Source organism: Sciurus carolinensis, chromosome 4, assembly GCF_902686445.1.
Source record: "Sciurus carolinensis chromosome 4, mSciCar1.2, whole genome shotgun sequence".
Lineage (NCBI taxonomy): Eukaryota > Metazoa > Chordata > Mammalia > Rodentia > Sciuridae > Sciurus > Sciurus carolinensis.
The window spans coordinates 169,719,470-169,737,321 of NC_062216.1; positions in this window are offsets into that span (position 1 = coordinate 169,719,470).

Below are 17,852 nucleotides of genomic sequence, written 5' to 3' on the forward strand. Positions count from 1 at the left end.
TGTGGTCCACCCACCTTTGGGTTCATCTCTCTCCCTTCCTCCCTCTCTCATGGCATGTTCAGGTGCCAGGGTCAGATGCCTTGGATAACAAAGATCTTGGAAGTTATTACATCTGGGCCCTTCCTGACTGGATGAGAAAGAGACCTAGAGAGGGAAAGGAGCTACCTGTGGGCACACAGCAAAATGGGGCTCAGGTTGAGAGGCCCTGTATCACCATACTCTACTCCCCTGAAATCATACCCAAGCCTGGGGCCCTTCACTAGGGTAGAGCACTGGTTGTCAGAAACCTGGACTCACACAACCAGAAATCAGCGTGTGTTGCACGCCTGTAATCCCAGCAGCTCTGGAGCCTGAGGCAGGAAGATCGTAAGTTCAAAGCCAGCCTCAGCAACTTAGACCCTGACTCTAAATAAAATATAAAAGGTCTGAGGATATAGCTCAGTAGTTAAGTGCCCCTGTGTTCAATTCCTGGTACAAAAAATAGAAAAAAGAAAAATCAGCCCCAGGTCCACCTTGCTGTATAACCTCACAGAAGCCATATCAGCCATATTGCTCTGGGTCCTCTCTTCCTCATCAATACTATGAAGAACAGTACTGTGAAGAATGACCTACTTGTCAGAGTCATGGCAGGGGTCACAGGAGAGACTGACTGGAAGCCCCCTCTAAAATGCAAGGGACAGGTCATGGGACAGTGTCCCAGGCCAACTTATCTGGAACCCAGAATGTGATGTACCCACCCTTCCCCCCACATCACACACAATTCCATTAGAAAAAGCTGACTGAGGGGTAAAGAGAGGGGTAGGGAGAGGCAGGAGGTGAGACTAGAAGGTGACAGGGCTAGGTCACTCCAGGCTGAAGAACATGGCCCCTGGACTGTGTACCTGAGAACTTTCTACCTGAGTCCAAACTGTCCTGAAATCCTGCCCTGAAGCCCAGAGAGGCCCCAGGTGTGAGCCTCAGGGGTGTGACTAGAGTGCATGAAGGCACCCAAAGCTGTGACTGGAATCCTGGGCTGGCAGCTCCCAGCACCCAGCCCACCACTAACTTACCAGGTTCCTCCTTGCACTGGGCCTAGCCTCCCTGTCTCCAGGAGGACTGGAAGTGTTCTGACTGTAACCTACCAGTTCCTTGCCCATGCCGGAGCCAACCCAGCACTCCCCTTCACTTCCTCTCCCTCACAAACTCCAGTCATCCCTTCAGGCCCCAGTCTGTTGTCACTTCCGCCAGAAGGTTTCCAATGCTCTTGGGGACTTGTTGCCCCTTCTGCAGGCCCCGGGCTGGGCTTATCCCCTCCCTCACACTTGAGTGGAAACACTTGAAGTACTGTAGAGCAGGGGTCAAGCAAGTGGCCACAGATGTCAGCGGTCATTCTTGTCTACTCCTGCTTTGTAGATGAGGAAACTGAGCTCAAGGCAGCAATAACTTGTCCTAATCCCACAGCCTGTCAGTGATGGAGCCAGGATTTGGACCCCGGCACCCCAATTCCAGGGTCCTCCCTCTCCGCCCTCCTATTTTGGTCCCCACGTTCCTGCCTCCACTTAACTCCCCACTGCCATTACCCACCATTACTCACCTGCTTCTATGATCTCTTTCCTTCCTCTCATCACTTCTTCCCTCTCCACTGTATCTTCTCATCATCCCATGTACAGGCTATAAAATCTCCAATCCTAAAAAATCTAAATACCATTGCCCATTGCCCTCCAGCTGCTGTCCTTCACCTGTCCCCTCTATAGGAGCCCCCTGGAAGCATTTGCATTCACAGCCGCTACTCAGTCTCCTCTGGGTCTCTCCAGCCTCCTCCAGTCAGACTTTGCTCTTCCACTGGAAGCCCTGAGTGGAAACCATCCTTCTCAAGATCCTGGATGATCTTGTATTGCCAGATCAGCTTGACTTGATGCTCAAGCTCACTTTTTCCTCTTCTAAACTGTTTGAGCCGGTGTGGTGGCGCACTCCTGTAATCCCAGTGGCTTTGGAGGCAAGAGGTTTGTGAGGTCAAAACCAGTCTTGGCCATTTAGTGAGGCCCTAAGAAACTTCATGAAACCCTGTCTCAAAAAAATAAAGAGTGTTGGGGATGTGGCTCAGTGGTTAAGTGCCTTTGTGGTTAAGGTAAATAAATAAATAAGGCGGGGGATGTAGTTCAGTGGTAGAGTACCCCTGGATTCTATCCCTGCACACCCCTCCACATACAAAGTGAGTAAAGGGATGCTCAGTTCAAAGCCATGAGCTCATTGTATTTTGAGACAGGGTCTTTCTTGTTACCCATGCTGGTCCTGAACTCCTGGAGTCAAGCCATCCTCCTGCCTTAGCCTCCCCAGCTGGCTGAGACTACAAGTACATGTCACTACGCCCAGCTTCGCCTTGCTGGTTTTTTTTTTGTTTGTTTGTTTTGTTTTTTTGTGGTACTGGGAATCGAACTCAGGGCCTTGTGCTTGCGAGGCAAGCACTCTACCAGTTGAGCTATCTCCCCAGCCCCCGCCTTGCTGTTCTTGATACCCTGCTTTATGTCACTGCCCTGTCCCATCTGTCTGCAGGCCTTTCAGTTCTAGAATCGTGTATACCCAGGGAGACTCACAGACACACAGTCACACACACTGAAACACAGACACATGGGCACTTCAGGTTCCAGGCCTCAGGGCATGGGAGGTCCCAGACACTTGACAAAGCAGGTCACTAAGGCCCCAGGGGCTGCTGGTTTCCTGTCCCCCTGCCTCTTCCTCAAACTCCCACAGGACTCATCTGCACATACCTCTCACCAACAAAGCTCCTCAGGCCCATTCTGGTACGGCAAGCCCACCTCGCACTTCCTACCATCCCACCACGACCCCCTGGTATCTAAACTGCCATCATCTCCTGCCAGAGGTATGGCAGTATCCTCCTGCTTTCCTGTCTATCCTGAAGTCTGTCCTCACGTACCCTTCGGTCCACCCAGCACATCCATGGCTTCATCACATTCAGAAACAAATCCAAATGCCTCACCTTGGAAGCTCTGCCAGAGCTGCCAGCCTCTCTGCTCCTCAAGTCCCTCCCTCTCCACCTGGCACTGGGGGTCCAGCTCTGACCAGTGTGCACCTCCTGGATCACCCCACCTCCCTTGCACCTCAGAGCCCTTGTGCTTGCTGTTCCATCTGTCTGAAGTGCCCTCCCAAGATCTCAGCCTCCTCACCCTCTCAGTGCATGATCTGCCCTTGCCTGGCACATAGTAGCTACCTACTGAAGGTCTGCTCAACCCCTGGCTGGGAATGATGGGCACCAGGCCCAGCTGCAGCGGGAGTGTTGTGTCACCACCAGGTGTCACTGCAGACACATCCTGGGCAGTGACCTCGGGTCCAGGCTGATTTGACTTCTCAGCAAAGCCTGCTGGGGCCTTTAGTGCCAGGTGGTGCTGTGAGACTTCAGCTGATCCAGTCTCTGCCCCACCTGCCCTCCAATGGCTACTGGCAGATGCTCTAGGAGTGCCCACAAAGCCTGGAAGGAAGGGAGAGCTAGTTGCCTCCCATGGCCTGAACTATGCTCTTTCTGGGCAGGGAATAGGAGTTTAGGCACCAGAGTGGGGGTGGGGAAATACAGCTCAGCCTGAGCATGGGTTTGAGGTCTTGCACTTGGAGTCTTCTTTTCCTGAATTTGTCTCCTCTCTTCCCCAGGGTTCTGCATGCCTTAGGCCTGCCTACCCTGGGCCTGTTTCCTCCTCTGTCAAAGGGGATGATAAATGTGAGCAAGTTCCAAAACATTGTGTTGGGCGGGGGTGGAGGAGGGTTTGCCATATCAGGATGAGGTTGAGAAGCTTCATGGGGTGGGGAGGGGCGGGTGGTGTGTGCAGGTGAGCAGTGTATGGGTTTGGGGAAGAAGCAGGTGGACAGGAAACTAGGGCCCCTGGGGCCTCCCTTGCCCTGAGGCTTTTGTTCCACGCCAGGAGCATGATCCCATGATCTGAGTACCTGCTCAATCAGTAGCAGAGCCAATGCCCTGTGGGGGCAGCAGGGCACCTGCTTCTGTCCTAGCCCACCATTCCCAGTCACTGCTCGATGAATCCTCTCTCTCCAACGCTGCTTTATTTGCATGAGATTTGCATTTGCTTCCCCACCACACATACCAGTCTTTCTCCCTAAGGGATAGGGTGCCTTGAGTCATTCCTGCAGCCTGGTCCAGGAAGCTGTGGACTTCCTTAGGGTGAGCAGAGCCAGGGATTAAGCTGGAGGAGTCCAGCCTGTCCACTTCCCCATTGGAAGATTCTCTTTCCCTTCTCCAGAGATGGAATTCTTTAGTGCCTATGTGCCAGGTGATCAAAACTTGTTCATTTCATCCTCAAAAGAGCCCTTTAAGGTTTTGGAGTGTTTGGTTTTTTTTACATTATTCATATGTGTTCAGTTCCCAGGAGACCCCAACCTCAGCAGCCCTTTCCTCTTCTGAGCCACCACTTCCACCTCATCTCCCCAGGGGACACTGTGACCCTTGAGCCTTGTTTTTGTGGTACTGGGGATGGAACCCAGGGCCTGAAGCAGGCTAAGCACACACTACTGATTACTGAGCCCCTTTAAGGTATCTTCACATCCAATTTACAGAGAGGAAAACTGAAGTTCCAAGAGTTTAAGTGATTTGGTTAAGATCACACAGTAAATGGGACTTTCTGCTGACAAAATGGGAGTCGGGTAGGCAGTGGGCCTAGGCTCCTTTCTTAGTTCATGCCCTCCTGGGAACAGACCCATTTGCTCGCCTGCCTAGTTCCTGGTTTTTTGGCTCAAGGGTCACAGTGTCCCCTGGGGAGATGAGGTGGAAGTGGTGGCTCAGAAGAGGAAAGGGCTGCTGAGGTTGGGGTCTTCTTCACACCCCCAGCCCACCCAGCGGTTTTGTCTCCGACTTCTCCCAGAGCAGCCGAACAGACGGACCCCAGCCCAGCAGCCCTGCTCAGTCTGAGGTCATCTTTGCAGTCCCAGTCGAGGCCCCCTTCCTCCAACTCTCCCAGATGCCCTGCCAGAGATGGCCCCTCCTTATCTCCCTCTCCATCTCTGGACTTCTGAGCTCCAGGGCAGAAACAGTGCTTGTGTGGTGACGAGAAGGACAGTGATAAAATTGGCACTGGTTGAGGCCCACTAGAAAGGGCGTGTGATAGTTATGATGGACAGACGCACACCCTGCCCAGGATGTCAGTAAGGATTCTGGTGCTACTTGGAGCTATCCAGCACCCAGCCTATCTCTGCAGCTTGTCTGAGCCACACAGCATCCAGAAAGACTTGAAAAACCTATAGACAAAATGCTTTTTTTGCAGGGGGTGTGGTGGTGGTCCTGGGAATTGAACCCAGGTGCTAAACCACTGAGCCCCATCCCCAGCCTAGTTTTATTTTTTATTTTGAGACAGGGTCTCACTAACTTGCTGAGGCTGGCTTTGAACTTATGATTCTCCTACTTCAGTCTTCTGAGTTGATGGGATTGCAGGCAGGTGCCACCACTCCTGGCAAAATGCTGGTTTTAGAAATGAATTCAAATCAAGTTTTGGGGACTGTTCTAAGACCCAGTCACAGGTGCCAGGTATCTACAGAGCCATTAGATGACCCCTAGCCCTAGCTGTGGGACCCTGGGCAAGCCCCTTGCATTCTCTGATCTTCAGGGTCCTCCCCCAGCACAAAAAGGCTGGGATTCCCCTCCAGGGGTCCATCTTTTTACCTCCACAGGTCTGAATTCAGTGACCAGAGACATTTATCCCCTGGCCTAGCTCCCTCCTGGCCTCCCAAAAGACTAAGCAGTGCCTGTCAGGCAATGGAGTGTGTGTGGACAGGCTTTTAGGACCAGCCTGGGGGCTCAGATGCAATGTGGGAAACAGGGCAGGCGGGTGAGCTAGGGTAGGATGCAGAGGGGGTAGGGAGCTGGCCAAAGCCCGAGAGTCTAAAAATAAATCCTGTTAGTTACAGCCTCGGCTCCCAGGGCCTAGTGACATCACCAAGGCACAGGATGTCCCTGGCAGGGGCTGGAGTGGCAGAGGGGACACGACCTAGGGGAGGGCGGAGGGGATTCTGATCTGCCCTTTCAGTAGAAGTTGTGTGTGCTTAGGGAGATGCCTGCCTGGGTTGTCCTTAGGCAGAGGAGCTGCCAGCTGCCCTCCCCTGACACTTGGGGGGGGGTAATTCATTCTGCATCTGAGAAACTGAGGCCCAGGGAGGTTGTGACATGCCTGATGCCTCACTTTGAGAGATGTGGCAGTCCCAGGATGGATCAGGGAAGGAACCAAGCGAGCAAATGTCTACCCCTTGGTTTGAGGGGCTACTCAGGACAAATAAGCTCTTCCTGCCTACTTACTGTCCCTGTGACTCATCTGACCTGGAGGAGGGACTGGACAGAGATTAGCATGTTTTTTTAAATTTGTATTTTGCAGTGCTGGGTGCTGGGACTCTAGCATAGGACCTTGCACATGCAAGCACGCTACCACCAAACTACACCCCCAGCCAACATTTATATTTTACAGCTAAGGAAACTGAGACCAAGAGGCACAGAGCACATCAAGCACATTCTGCTCAGCTGGGATGGGATCTGGTCTCTCCCAACCTTTCTGGTTCAACTGCCTATGGGGAGTGAAGCAGGTCCAGAGCTAAAGTGGTGCCAGGTGGGGGTGTGGGGGATACAAAGAGGGGATGGGAGGGAGCCCTGCTTCTCTAGCCTTCCTCCTGCCACTCCCTCTCCTCATCCCTCCTCCCCCTGAGGTGCTCAGGGCAAAGTTCAGCCCCCTTGCCTGGCCAAGACTCTCCCTGCTTCCCCTCTCACTGAACCCATGTGCTCTAAACCTCAGCCTCACCCAAGTGCTCATAGATCCCTAAAGCGCTTGCTATTTCAGGCCTCTGAGCAGCTGAACAAGCTGTTCCCGCTGCCTGGAATGACCCCTACCATAGCTGCCAAGGAAACTCCTAAACATCCTTCAAACTTCAGCTCTGAGCTATTACTGCTCATCAGAGCACGATCGTGATTGTGGATGTTATGTTCACTGCCTGTCTCTCTTCCTGTACCAACGATTTTTGGGGTAGGAACTATATTTTATTCATCCCTCCATGCCTAATTTCTAGCTAGTGCCGGGATAAAGGAATTGGGTTTTGATTCTGTGCCTTCCTTGCCATGGATTTTATCCAAGTCACATATCCTCTTCTAAATAGGGACAAGGGTCAGGCAGGGGGGCCCACCTGTAATTCCTTACAGGTTGGAAGGATCCTGAGTTCAAAGCCAGCCTCAGCAACTTAACAGAGCCCTAAGCAACTGAATGAAACCCTGTCCCTAAATAAAATACAAAAAGGACTGGAGATGTGGCTCAGTGGTTAAGCGCCTCTGGGTTCAATCCCTGGTACCAAAGAAAGAAAGAAACCCTATGGAGCATGTTTCGAATGTAGAGGTCCAGGCCTCGCCCCTCGGGGGCCCACTCAGAGGAGTCTGGTGTGGAACTCTGGAACCAGTATTCTTAGGCAGCCTCCTTGTGGCCTGTGAGGCCGATGTCGATGCCCTGCCCAGGGGAAAGGGGAAAGCAAGGCAGTGGGGGATACGAGTTGGGGATAAGATCGGTGGTAGCTGCCTCCCTCCTCTCCTCTCTCAAGGGCGATGCGAGCCTGCCTCGACAACGCGCTGCGGCGCTCTTCCTGCACCAGGCCGACTCTCCAGGGAGCGGGCGCCTTCCTTCCTGGAACCTGTAGTTGTCGCCCCGGCCCGGGGCCGCGGGGCATGCGCTGCCTCCCTTAGGGGCTGTCTGCCGCGGGAGAGCAGCTATAAATACCACCGAGGCGGGTGGAGAAGTCAGCGCGCCCAGGGAGCAGGACCGCCGCGGGGCAGCGGGGGCGGCGGAGGCGCGCTCGGGACGGGCAGGAGGTGTGACAGCGTCTGGCCCTCGGCTAGAGCGAAGGGCTTAGAGGCAGCAGGAGGCTGGAAAGGAGGCCGGGGCGCCTGAGGGGCCCGGAGCCTGGGGCTGTGCCCTTGTTTCCAGAGCCGCAGGCTGCAGCGAGACGGCTCCCACCCAGCTTCTCTCCAGGCCCCGCCTGGCCCTGGGGAGCGACCCGGCCAGGTCTCGGGCCCTGCCAGGGCCTCGGTCTCCCCAGGCGTCCTCCCCGCCCCAGCTCCGCCGCGGGCATGGTGGGTGCGGGGGGAGCTGCTCCGGTGTCACGCGGGCGGAACAGCCGGGCTCTTCGCAGGAGCGGGCGCCCCACCGGCTCCCTCCGCCTCGGTGCGCCGACGCCCCGCCCCCGCGCCGCGCGTTACGTAACCGCCCCTCCCTCCTTCCCCTCCCGGCGGCACCCGCTTCCCAGGCTGCAGGACGGCCGGAGAGGCGAGGCCCCTTCCGCTCTAGCGGCCGCACCTTCCCCAGCCCTCTCACCTTAGCTCTCAAAGGGACACTGAGGCCCCCTCCGGTGGGACACACTGCGGGGTAGGGGGTAGCCAGCGGGGATAGGGATGACTGCCGTTGCTAGGAACTTGAGCCCCAGGGAAGCCCAGACTGTGATGGGAGCACCCGCGGGGTCTGGTCCAAGGACTGCTTCCAGTGAACAATGATTCCCCTCCCTGACTCGGATTTTGGGGGCGTTGTAGGTCCCCGACCTCTCAGGAAGCCTTCCACAGCCTCGGCCACTATGTGTCTTAAATTCCAAAGTTGGTTGTGAAGCCCAGTGGTAACTGATTCTTTGCCTATGGCTGCGTGACCTTGGGCAGACTTTCCCTTTCTGAGCCTCAGTATTCACACCTATAAAGTCTCCGTCTAGTGTCAGGGAAGAACAGAGCCATGTTAAAACCTGCTGAGCACTCAGCCCGGTAACTTGGGACTCCTTATCTGCCCCTAACCCCCTCCCAGAGATCCAGCACAGTGCAGGACCTGGCCAGACCCTGGACTGGTAGATGGTGTCTGCTGGGCCAGTTAGTTCCCTGTGGACCTTGGTCTTTGCACCAGGGAGCTGGTGTGCAGCCTGCTTTGTGGCCTGGCTGTAGCTGCAGGTGGAGCTAATGCCCTGTGGGCTGGTGCAGTGAAGAGGTTTTCTTAGCCACCCTCTTACAAGACCCCTAGGAGCACCTGATAGTCCCCTGTAGTCCCTTCCAGGTCTCACTTGCTGAGATAGCCCAATATCACCTGCTTTGAACACCTGCTTAGAGTAGGTGCTGGGATGAGGGAGACATTTAATCAGGCCTTCTCTGACACTGGGAGATCCTTCTCATTTGAAAAGAGGGGATAGCTACACCAACCCTAACCACACTCTCTTGCTTGGCCTCACTAGCAGAACATGAATGACTCTATCCGTGCTCCCACTTGCTGGCCTGAACTGTGAACCTAGGACTTTATGCTCCTGTTACATTAAAAAATGTGAAGGGAGAATTAGTCCTTGTACAGTTGAGGAAATCAAGGAGTGGAGCAAACTCCTCCAGCTAGGGTAACCAAGTGTCCTGGTTTGCTGGACACTGAGGGGCTCAGTGTTAGAGCACTTGCTTGCATGTTTTAGGCCCTGGGTTTCATCCCTGGCACTGGCAAAAAAAATAAAAATCAGTAGGAAAACTGGAAGTCACTCTACCTTCCAAGCCATAAGCCTTTCCCCCCCACCAGTATGATCACGGGCATTCTACCCCTGAGCTACACCACAGCCCTTTTAAAAATTGTATTTTGAGAGAGGTCACTAAGTTGCCCAGGTTGGACTTGAACTTGTGATTCTTTTGCCTTAGCCTCTTGAGTTGGGGTTACAGGTGTGCACCAATGTGGCCACCCCGAGTCAGACTTTGAATATGTTTACTGTCATGTGCAAGGTATATGGCTTGAGTTGGGTGTGATGGTACATGCCTGTAATCCCAATGACTTGGGAGGCTGAGGAAGGAGGATCCTAAGTTTGAGGCCAGTCTGGGCAATGTAGTGAAACCCTGTCTTAAAATTAAATTTCAAAAAGGACTGGCATATAGCCCACAGCCCACTGGTAGAGTGCCCCCGGGCCAATCCCCAGTACCAAAAAAAAAAAAAAAAAAAAAAAAAGTCTGACTTTAGGTCCACTTAGGGCATTACCCAACTCTATTGACCTCAATACATATATACCACATGAGCAAAGGAATGACTTTACACATACATCCTACCCCCAGGCCTTCTTGGGTGCTTGACTCTGAATTCTGGATCTGCATTTGGATTCTGCCAGGAGTGTCTATGTGAGGCTAGAAGTCTGGATTCAGCTGATGTCCCAAGGAACCCTTCTGCCCACAAGGGAAGCTGTCTTTCCACTCAGCTCCCTAACATCAACTGTGTGGCTTTAGATTTGTCACTTTGATTCTTGGAGCTAAGTTTCCTCACCTATAAAATGAGAGTGATGCAGCCAAACTTTGGGAAAATGCAGGTAAAGCTCTTGGTACATAGGAAGCCTTAATAAATAAATGTTATTGCTTTTTATTAATGTGGTGATAGCAAACTTTACTGCATTAAGCTCTTTCTCTGTGAGGGTCATTGTCCTAAATGATTTCCATATGTTCACATCCAAAGAGATAGTGGATGCCATTTTGGGGGGACACCAGGAATTGAACCCCAGGGGTGCTTATTCACTGATCTATATCCTTTTAAATTTTCATTTAGAGAGAGGGTCTTGCTGAGTTGCTTAGGGCACCTCTAAATTGCCCATGCTGGCTTTGAACTCTTGCTCCTCCTTGCCTCAACCTCCCAAAAAGCTGAGATTACAGGCATGTACTACTACACCTGGCTATGGTGGATGTCATTTTTCAGATGAAGAGCTGAGTTTTAGGAAGGTGGTGACCTACCCAAGGTCACACAGCTAGCAAGGCGCCAGGCCAGCATTTTCAGAGTTGTGTAATTTTATAGAACTTAGTTCATATTATGGTAGTTATTGATATTATGGGGGAAATAGAGGCATGAGGTAGAGAGGAACTGCTGTGGTCCCTCCTGGGCCAGGCCCCCTGTCTCCAGATGGCTGGCCCTCTCCTTGCCCAAGGTGGCAGCACAGGTTTTAAGAAAAAGCCTTTTGCTCAGGCTGGTTGCCCCTCCACCCAGTCGGCCAGCTGCCCATACCCTCTGCCAGCCACTGTTCCTTGTTGGCCAGCCAACTATGGAGCAGTCTAGGACATTGTGTCCAGAGAGAGGTCCTAGAATTCCCCCCTCCCATGGCGCTAACCTGCCCCTCCCCTCCAGGCCTTGGGCCAACCTGGCCTGTTCCCAGCCCTGGTATGAACAGGAGACCAGAGCTGCCCTCACAAAAGCCAGGACATTGCCTGGTTAGGTCAGCCTGCTGCCCTTCCAGCCTTGCTTGCAAGGGGTGCCCTGCTCCAAAGCATGTGCTCTTTCTGGAAGACAACCCCAAGTCCTATGAGACAGGTTCCCAGGGTGCCCTTGCAGGACAAGCCAGCTGGGCTCCTGAGATGCCTGTTTCAGTATGCCAGCCAATCCAAGGTGAGAGGCCCCCTTGAACCAAGAACCGAAAGGGTTAAATTCATGCAAAGTCATAAGTTAATACTCCCTAGCGTCAAGCTGAGGAACAGGAACAGCTGAGGGAGGGCAGTCTAATGGGAGGGGGCCGACAGGAAACAAGGTGAGCCCTTCTGGGCTCCTTGGTGTCTTTCAGCCTCAGCTTAACTGCCCCCTACTCAGACGAGCCTCCTTGACCCCCTTTTGTAGAGGAAGGCTCCCTGACTCAACCCTCTGCCATGTCACCCTGAGAATGAAGCTCTGCCTGGAGTCCTTGTTTCTTTATCATGTTTGTCATTTCCCTTGCCACTAGAATTAGTGAGTTTGGTAAGGGAGGGACTTTGCCTTGTTTTTGCTGTGTCTGCAGTGCTGAGAACAGGGTTCTGCACATAGCAGAGGGGCAGAAAACATTTATCGAATGAATATTTGAATGCTGTTGGGCCTTGCTCATGCTAAGCACGTGCTCCACCACTCAGCTATACCTCCAGTCACCTACACTTTGTTTTTTAAGTGTTATTGAGGAATAACTGATGATGTACTTACTACATGCAACTTTAAAATGGTAATTTGAAGATTTTTTTTTTTTTTTTTTTTTTTGGGTGCTGGGGATCGAACCCAGGACCTTGTGCTTACAAGGTAAGCGCTCTACCGACTGAGCTATCTCCCCAGCCCCTGAAGAATTTGATATATACTTTTTATTTTTATTTATTTATTTAATTTTTTTGTGGGGGGGTACGGGGGATTGAACTCAGGGACATTCAACCACTGAGCCACATCCCCAGCCCTATTTTGTATTTTATTTAGAGACAGAGTCTCACTGAGTTGCTTAGCGCCTTGCTTTTGCTGAGGTTGGTTTTGAACTCATGATCCTCCTACCTCAGCCTCCCAAGCTGCTGGGATTACAGGTATGGCCACTGTGCCTGGCTCCATTTGTTAAATTTTACTGTGACATACGGTCTTTCTAAATTGCTAAGGCTGGCCTCAAACTTGCAATCCTCAGCCTCCCAAGTAGCTGGGATTGTAGGCATATGTCACCATGCCCGGCTTGTAATTAAGTTTTTATATATGTATTTTTTTACTGTTATTTTATTTATTTTTATGCGGTGCTAAGGATTGAACCTGGTGCCTCACGTATGCAAGGCAAACACTCCACCACTGAGTCCCAGTCCCAAATTTTTATATTTTTGATTAACATGTATTAATTGTAGATCAAAATATTTCCATCTCATATAATTGAGGGTTTTTTTTTTTGTATGTGGGGGGGTTAGTATTGGGGGTTGAACCCAGGGGCACTTTACCACTAGCTACATCCCTAGCACTATTTTTTATTTTAAATTTAAATTTTTATTTATTTGTTTATTTATTTATTTTTGTTACTGGGTCTTGAACCCAGGGTACTTACCTCCTGAGCCCCAACCCCAGCCCTGTTTTTTATTTTGAGATGGGATCTCACTTAGTTGCTGAGGGACAAAGTTTCCCAGACTGGCTTTGAACTTGTGATGCTCCTGCCTCATCCCCCCAGTTGCTGGGATTACCGGCGTGTCCACTGTGACCAGTCATGTAATTGAGTTTATTTATTTTTTAAATTTTTTGTTGTGGATGGACCTTTATTTACAAGTGGCGCTGAGGATCAAATGAACCCAGTGTCTCACACATGCTAGGGAAGCACTCTTCCACTGAGCCACAACCCCAGCCCCCTGGTGTGTTTTGCTTAATAGCACATTCTTACCAGGTGACACTTTCTGGTTTGTTTGTGCTCAATAGAACCTTGCCTTAGGAGAGCAGGGGCTTTGCTCTTCTCCCATATTTTTCTTCTGCCTAGGACAATGTCAGCACTAATAGGGGCTCCATGTAGCTTCATTTATTTTTTTAGTGCTGGGGATGGAACTCTGGACCTCATTCATACCAGGCAAGTGCTCTAGCAGCCCCAGAGGGCCGCGTGTTGAATGCTGAATATTGAATATGGAATAGATCAGGACAGAGGAAGAATAATGCAGATAGCCAGGCCGCTGGGGCAGGTCTTCTCCCTGCCCAGACTTACCTAGCCTTGCCACAGCCCAGTAGTGGTTGAATTAGGTTTTCATACTTTGGGGGTATTCAGCCATACTGCAAGGCTGCCTGGGGCCTCGATGCTCATCTTCTCCCCCTCCCTGGGAAAGGCACCACAGCACAGGGCCTTCCAAGGGTCCTCACCAGAGCAGGAAGAGGTACTAGTCCAGGGGCTGGGGAGATAACTCAGTCAGTAGAGTGCTTGCCTTGTAAGCACTAAGACCCTGGGTTCGATCCCCAGCACCCAAAAAAAAAAAAAAAGAGGTACTAGTCCAGGGAATGGCCTAACTGGACAGAGATCTGACCCCACTGTCCTTCATTGTGTAGTTGGGACAGATGTCAGGAGATATTCAAGGTTACACAGTGAGTTGGCAGCTTCCGGAACCTAGAACCCAGTTCTCTTGGCTGGCAGTGAAATTTTCCAAATTCAAAGCCAGAGAATGAACAAACCAAGCTGGACTTGGCTGGCCAGGCTGGCCAAGCCATGAAGAGGAGGAAGTGTGTCCTTCCACCCCAACCTACTCTCAGGGAGGTGGCAGTGGTAGGGACCAGACAGTGGCATCCCCTTGGCCTAGAGGTGCTGACTCAGGCAGGCATCAAGGAGGGAGCAGAATTTGCTGTGTGAATCACCCCTACCCACCCATCTGCCTCTTCAAGGAGAAACTCCCAGAAGGCTTTGGAGCTGCAAGTTGAGGCCTCTTCCCATCCTGAGGAGCAAGGCAGGCCCCTGGAGAAGAGGGCAGTAGAATTTGCTATACTTCATGGGATATCCTCTTACTGGAGCCAGCGTTCCACCTAGGCAAGGCAAGGCCAGGGCAGCCAGGCTCTAAAGTGAAACTGTTTTCTTTTTGGCCCCAGCCTGGTCCTGTTGATGACAGGCCTGGGTTTCAGCCTGTTTGCCCGTGCAGGTCGATAGACCGGATGGGGCTGGCTGGTGACCTTTGAGGATGGACAATAATGCCCTGTTGATGAAAGCGATACTTCTTTACTCCAGACCAGCCAGTGCCTCAACATTCCCCACCCATTATTCTGTTTTTCACAGGAAGTACTAATTATTATTCTCATTTTAGAGGTGAGGGAACTGAGGTGCTGAAGTAGGTGGCTTGCTGGAAGGTTCCCCAGCTAGGGAGCAGTGGGGGTGGAATTGGTACCTGTGCTTCTAAGGAACAGGGTCCAGGCTCTTCCCCTACCCCTGATGGGTGCCCTCCTGATGAGGTTTCCCTGGGAGGGGTGCAGCCTTGCCTTTTCCTTTGTGGCTAACTTCTACTCCCTCTTCACACCTCTAGGAAGCCTTCTTGGATCTGTGGGCTCCCAGATCCCTTGTATATATGTGTCCTGAAGCTGTCCCCAACCTGTTCCCAGAACAGTGGATGCCCAGGGATGGTTTTTCAAGTGCACAAATGAGGCCATTTTTTGGAGGAACTCTGAGTCTGCCAGAATAGTTTCTTCCCCTGCTGCAGGGCAGGGGTCCGAATCAGACCTTTACCCCTCCAGGTCTCCTGTTCACTCTTCAGAGCCAGTGAGCAATTGGTGAATAAACCTTGGCATGAATGGAGTGAGTCACTTCTATGTCCATGCCATGGAGGAGTTGGGGGTTTGTTCAAATATGTAGTGTCCACACTTTGAGCTGGAGGGACTGGCTGTCCCAGAAGTTAGTCTCGGCATGTGGGTGGGATCTTGCCCTGGCTCTTCAGGTCTGAGGAGAGTGGGAACAAGTGATCCTGCTGAGTCAGGACCTGTGTTTCTAAATAGGAATGAGTCCATGAGGGGTTGTTAACCCTCTGCTCTGGGGCCCATGACTGGTGGACAGCCTGTACACAGGATAGGCTTGCTTTCTCATGTTGGGACAGAAGAATGAGACCTATAAGTGACCTTGTGTCTAGACCAGGGGTTTCCTTCTGTTTGACACTGCAGAAAGCAGCCAGTGGAAGGAGCTAGACACCAGGGCTCCTGGGACACTGTCTAGAGGCTGGATGTTTAGGCCCAGAGCCTCTAGGTACATGAAGCACACATGTTGCGGGGAGATGGGGCTGCACTGGCCTGTCTGTAAAGTGAGGAGCCTGGGCATACCTGCCCTCTGCCGCAGCTCGAAAGTGTCAGGGCTCCCCACCCCCATCACCCTGCTCTCATAGCAGTTACCACAGTTCATCAAATATTTGGGAGATGAGCTCTGGAAAAGGCAGACACCGGTTTGTTCTCTGACAAGGGCCTAACACTGCTCAAGATCACTGGATTGAATACATGACACAAATCAAAAATCTCAGCCTTACCACTTACCAGTTTTGTGAATTTAGGCTGGCAATCTAACTTGCCTTTACCACAGGCTACTGTGAGGGTGATGTAAGATTCAACAAATACCTGCACAAATACCCTGGGCCCAGTTCAGCCCAAAGACCTTAGGCAGCATTAATGGGCCCTGGGAGAGGGCGGAGGTGGATGAAATCTCAAGGAAATCAGCCCATGGCATAAAGTGGGCTCTTTTCCAACCCTGAACTCAGGCAGGCTGTCACCTCTAAAGCAGCTAGGGAGGTATCAGCCCAAGAAAAGGACTGAGACCCAAGCATCAGGTGTTTGGACAAAACCTGGCTTAGGTGGGCTCTCCTTACCCTTGCCTACATCTAAGGACCAAGTGGCCTGGGTGGCCAAATACTAGATCTAGAGCAGGCTGGAGGCTGACCCTCCCTCCTAGCCAAGGAATAGTCACCAAGAGGAATCCCAATCTCAAGGCTGTTTGTGGTCCTGACCCCACCAACTGGCAACCAAAGGAATGTCTATTAGCCCCACGGAAACTGTCTGCAACATGGAAAGACTGTGGCAGTGGGCACACGAAGAGGTCAGTTATGTCCACCCAGGGGTGGGGGTTGGGCCACTCCTATTCTCTCCATCCCCAGGGATCCCATAAACAAAATGAGTTAGGAGCAAGAAGAGGGCTATTATATATCATGCTTTTAATACAAACTTAAAAAAATCTGGAACAATATAAACTGTACAGATTTGATCAATCTTGTTTTTAAACTAAATCTCTAACACACCAATGTCCCATTCCAAAATATTGCACGACATTCTGAATACAAAACACTTGATTGTATTCCTCCTTCACTAAAGAAAAAAAAGTCACCAACCTGCTCCCCTGGCTCCTCTCCACAGTGGCCTCAATGCCCCTCCCACTCCTAGGGAGACAATTAGAGAATCTTTAGCTCCTGCATTGAGAAAGACATCATTCTGGACTGACAGTTTACATTCTTTACAAGATAATCCATCTTCTGATTTGTTCCTGGGAAAGAGGGATAGAGAGAGGACGGGAAAAGGGGAGAAAAAGGTTCATTCTCCTCTTTTTTTATTTTAAAGTTTGTTTTTCCTGAAAAAATATCAATTTCTCTCCTCTTTTTAAGAAAAAACCTTGAAAAGAAAAAATTACGTTTCTTACGTTAGAAATATACATATATTATATATACCTCTTACATTTTACAAATGTAGCAAATTATTCAATACAAACGGACACCAAAAAATGTAAAAAATAAAAAAAAAGTTTTCCTACGAAACCAGGTAAATTAGTGCAGATTTTTTTTTTTCTTAAAAAAAATAAAATTGAAGCAAGAATGTCTAGATTTGAGACGAGACAGACTAAACTGGGTCCAAAAACCCAGTGTAGGAGCCATGCTCCTGAACACACATTTTTCTTCGTATTTCAAGAGACAGGAAGGGATTGGTCTCCCCCTCTCCCTGCATGTGAGAAACAAGCTGGCCTGGGTGTGGGTGGTACCAGTGTGTGCACACAGGAGGGGCTGGAAGGGGGATAAGGCAGCATCCAACCTTTCCCAGAGGAGCTATCTGCCTGGGCCTGTCACCCGCACAGGAGCTGAGGACGAGGGAGAGGGTGACCCAGACTGGGCTGGCCGGAGACGTCTATAGGAACGATGGTGCTAGGCTGAGAAGCCAGGGCCTTGCCCTGCTGGGGGAGGTAGAGCTGGTGCCCACTGTAGGGAGGGGAGGACGGCAGTGTCTGTCTGGGCCAGACTCACTGCCACAGCAGTGCCCACTTGGGGTCCCTGGAAGAATGGAGTCGGTTGGGTGGGGTGCCAGGACTTTGGTGCTTTATGGTGATGGAGCCCTGATGCCAAGTGCCCCATACCAAAGCACTGTGGCTCAGAAGCTATGCCCTGGGGAAGGGGAGCCAATGCCCTTCTGCATACCAAGTACAATGGCTGGGAGGACCCCATGCCTGTCCCACCTGGCCTACCCAGGAGACTATGCCTCACAGCATCCAGGTCCAGGGCAGGCAGGGTAAGGGCAGTGAGAAGGGATGGCAAGAGAGAGGTACCAAGAAACTCAGGCAGGGGCACAAACACAGTAAAATAACACAACCAAAAGACCAGAAAGTCACAATTCAAGGCTCTGGACTGCCTGCTA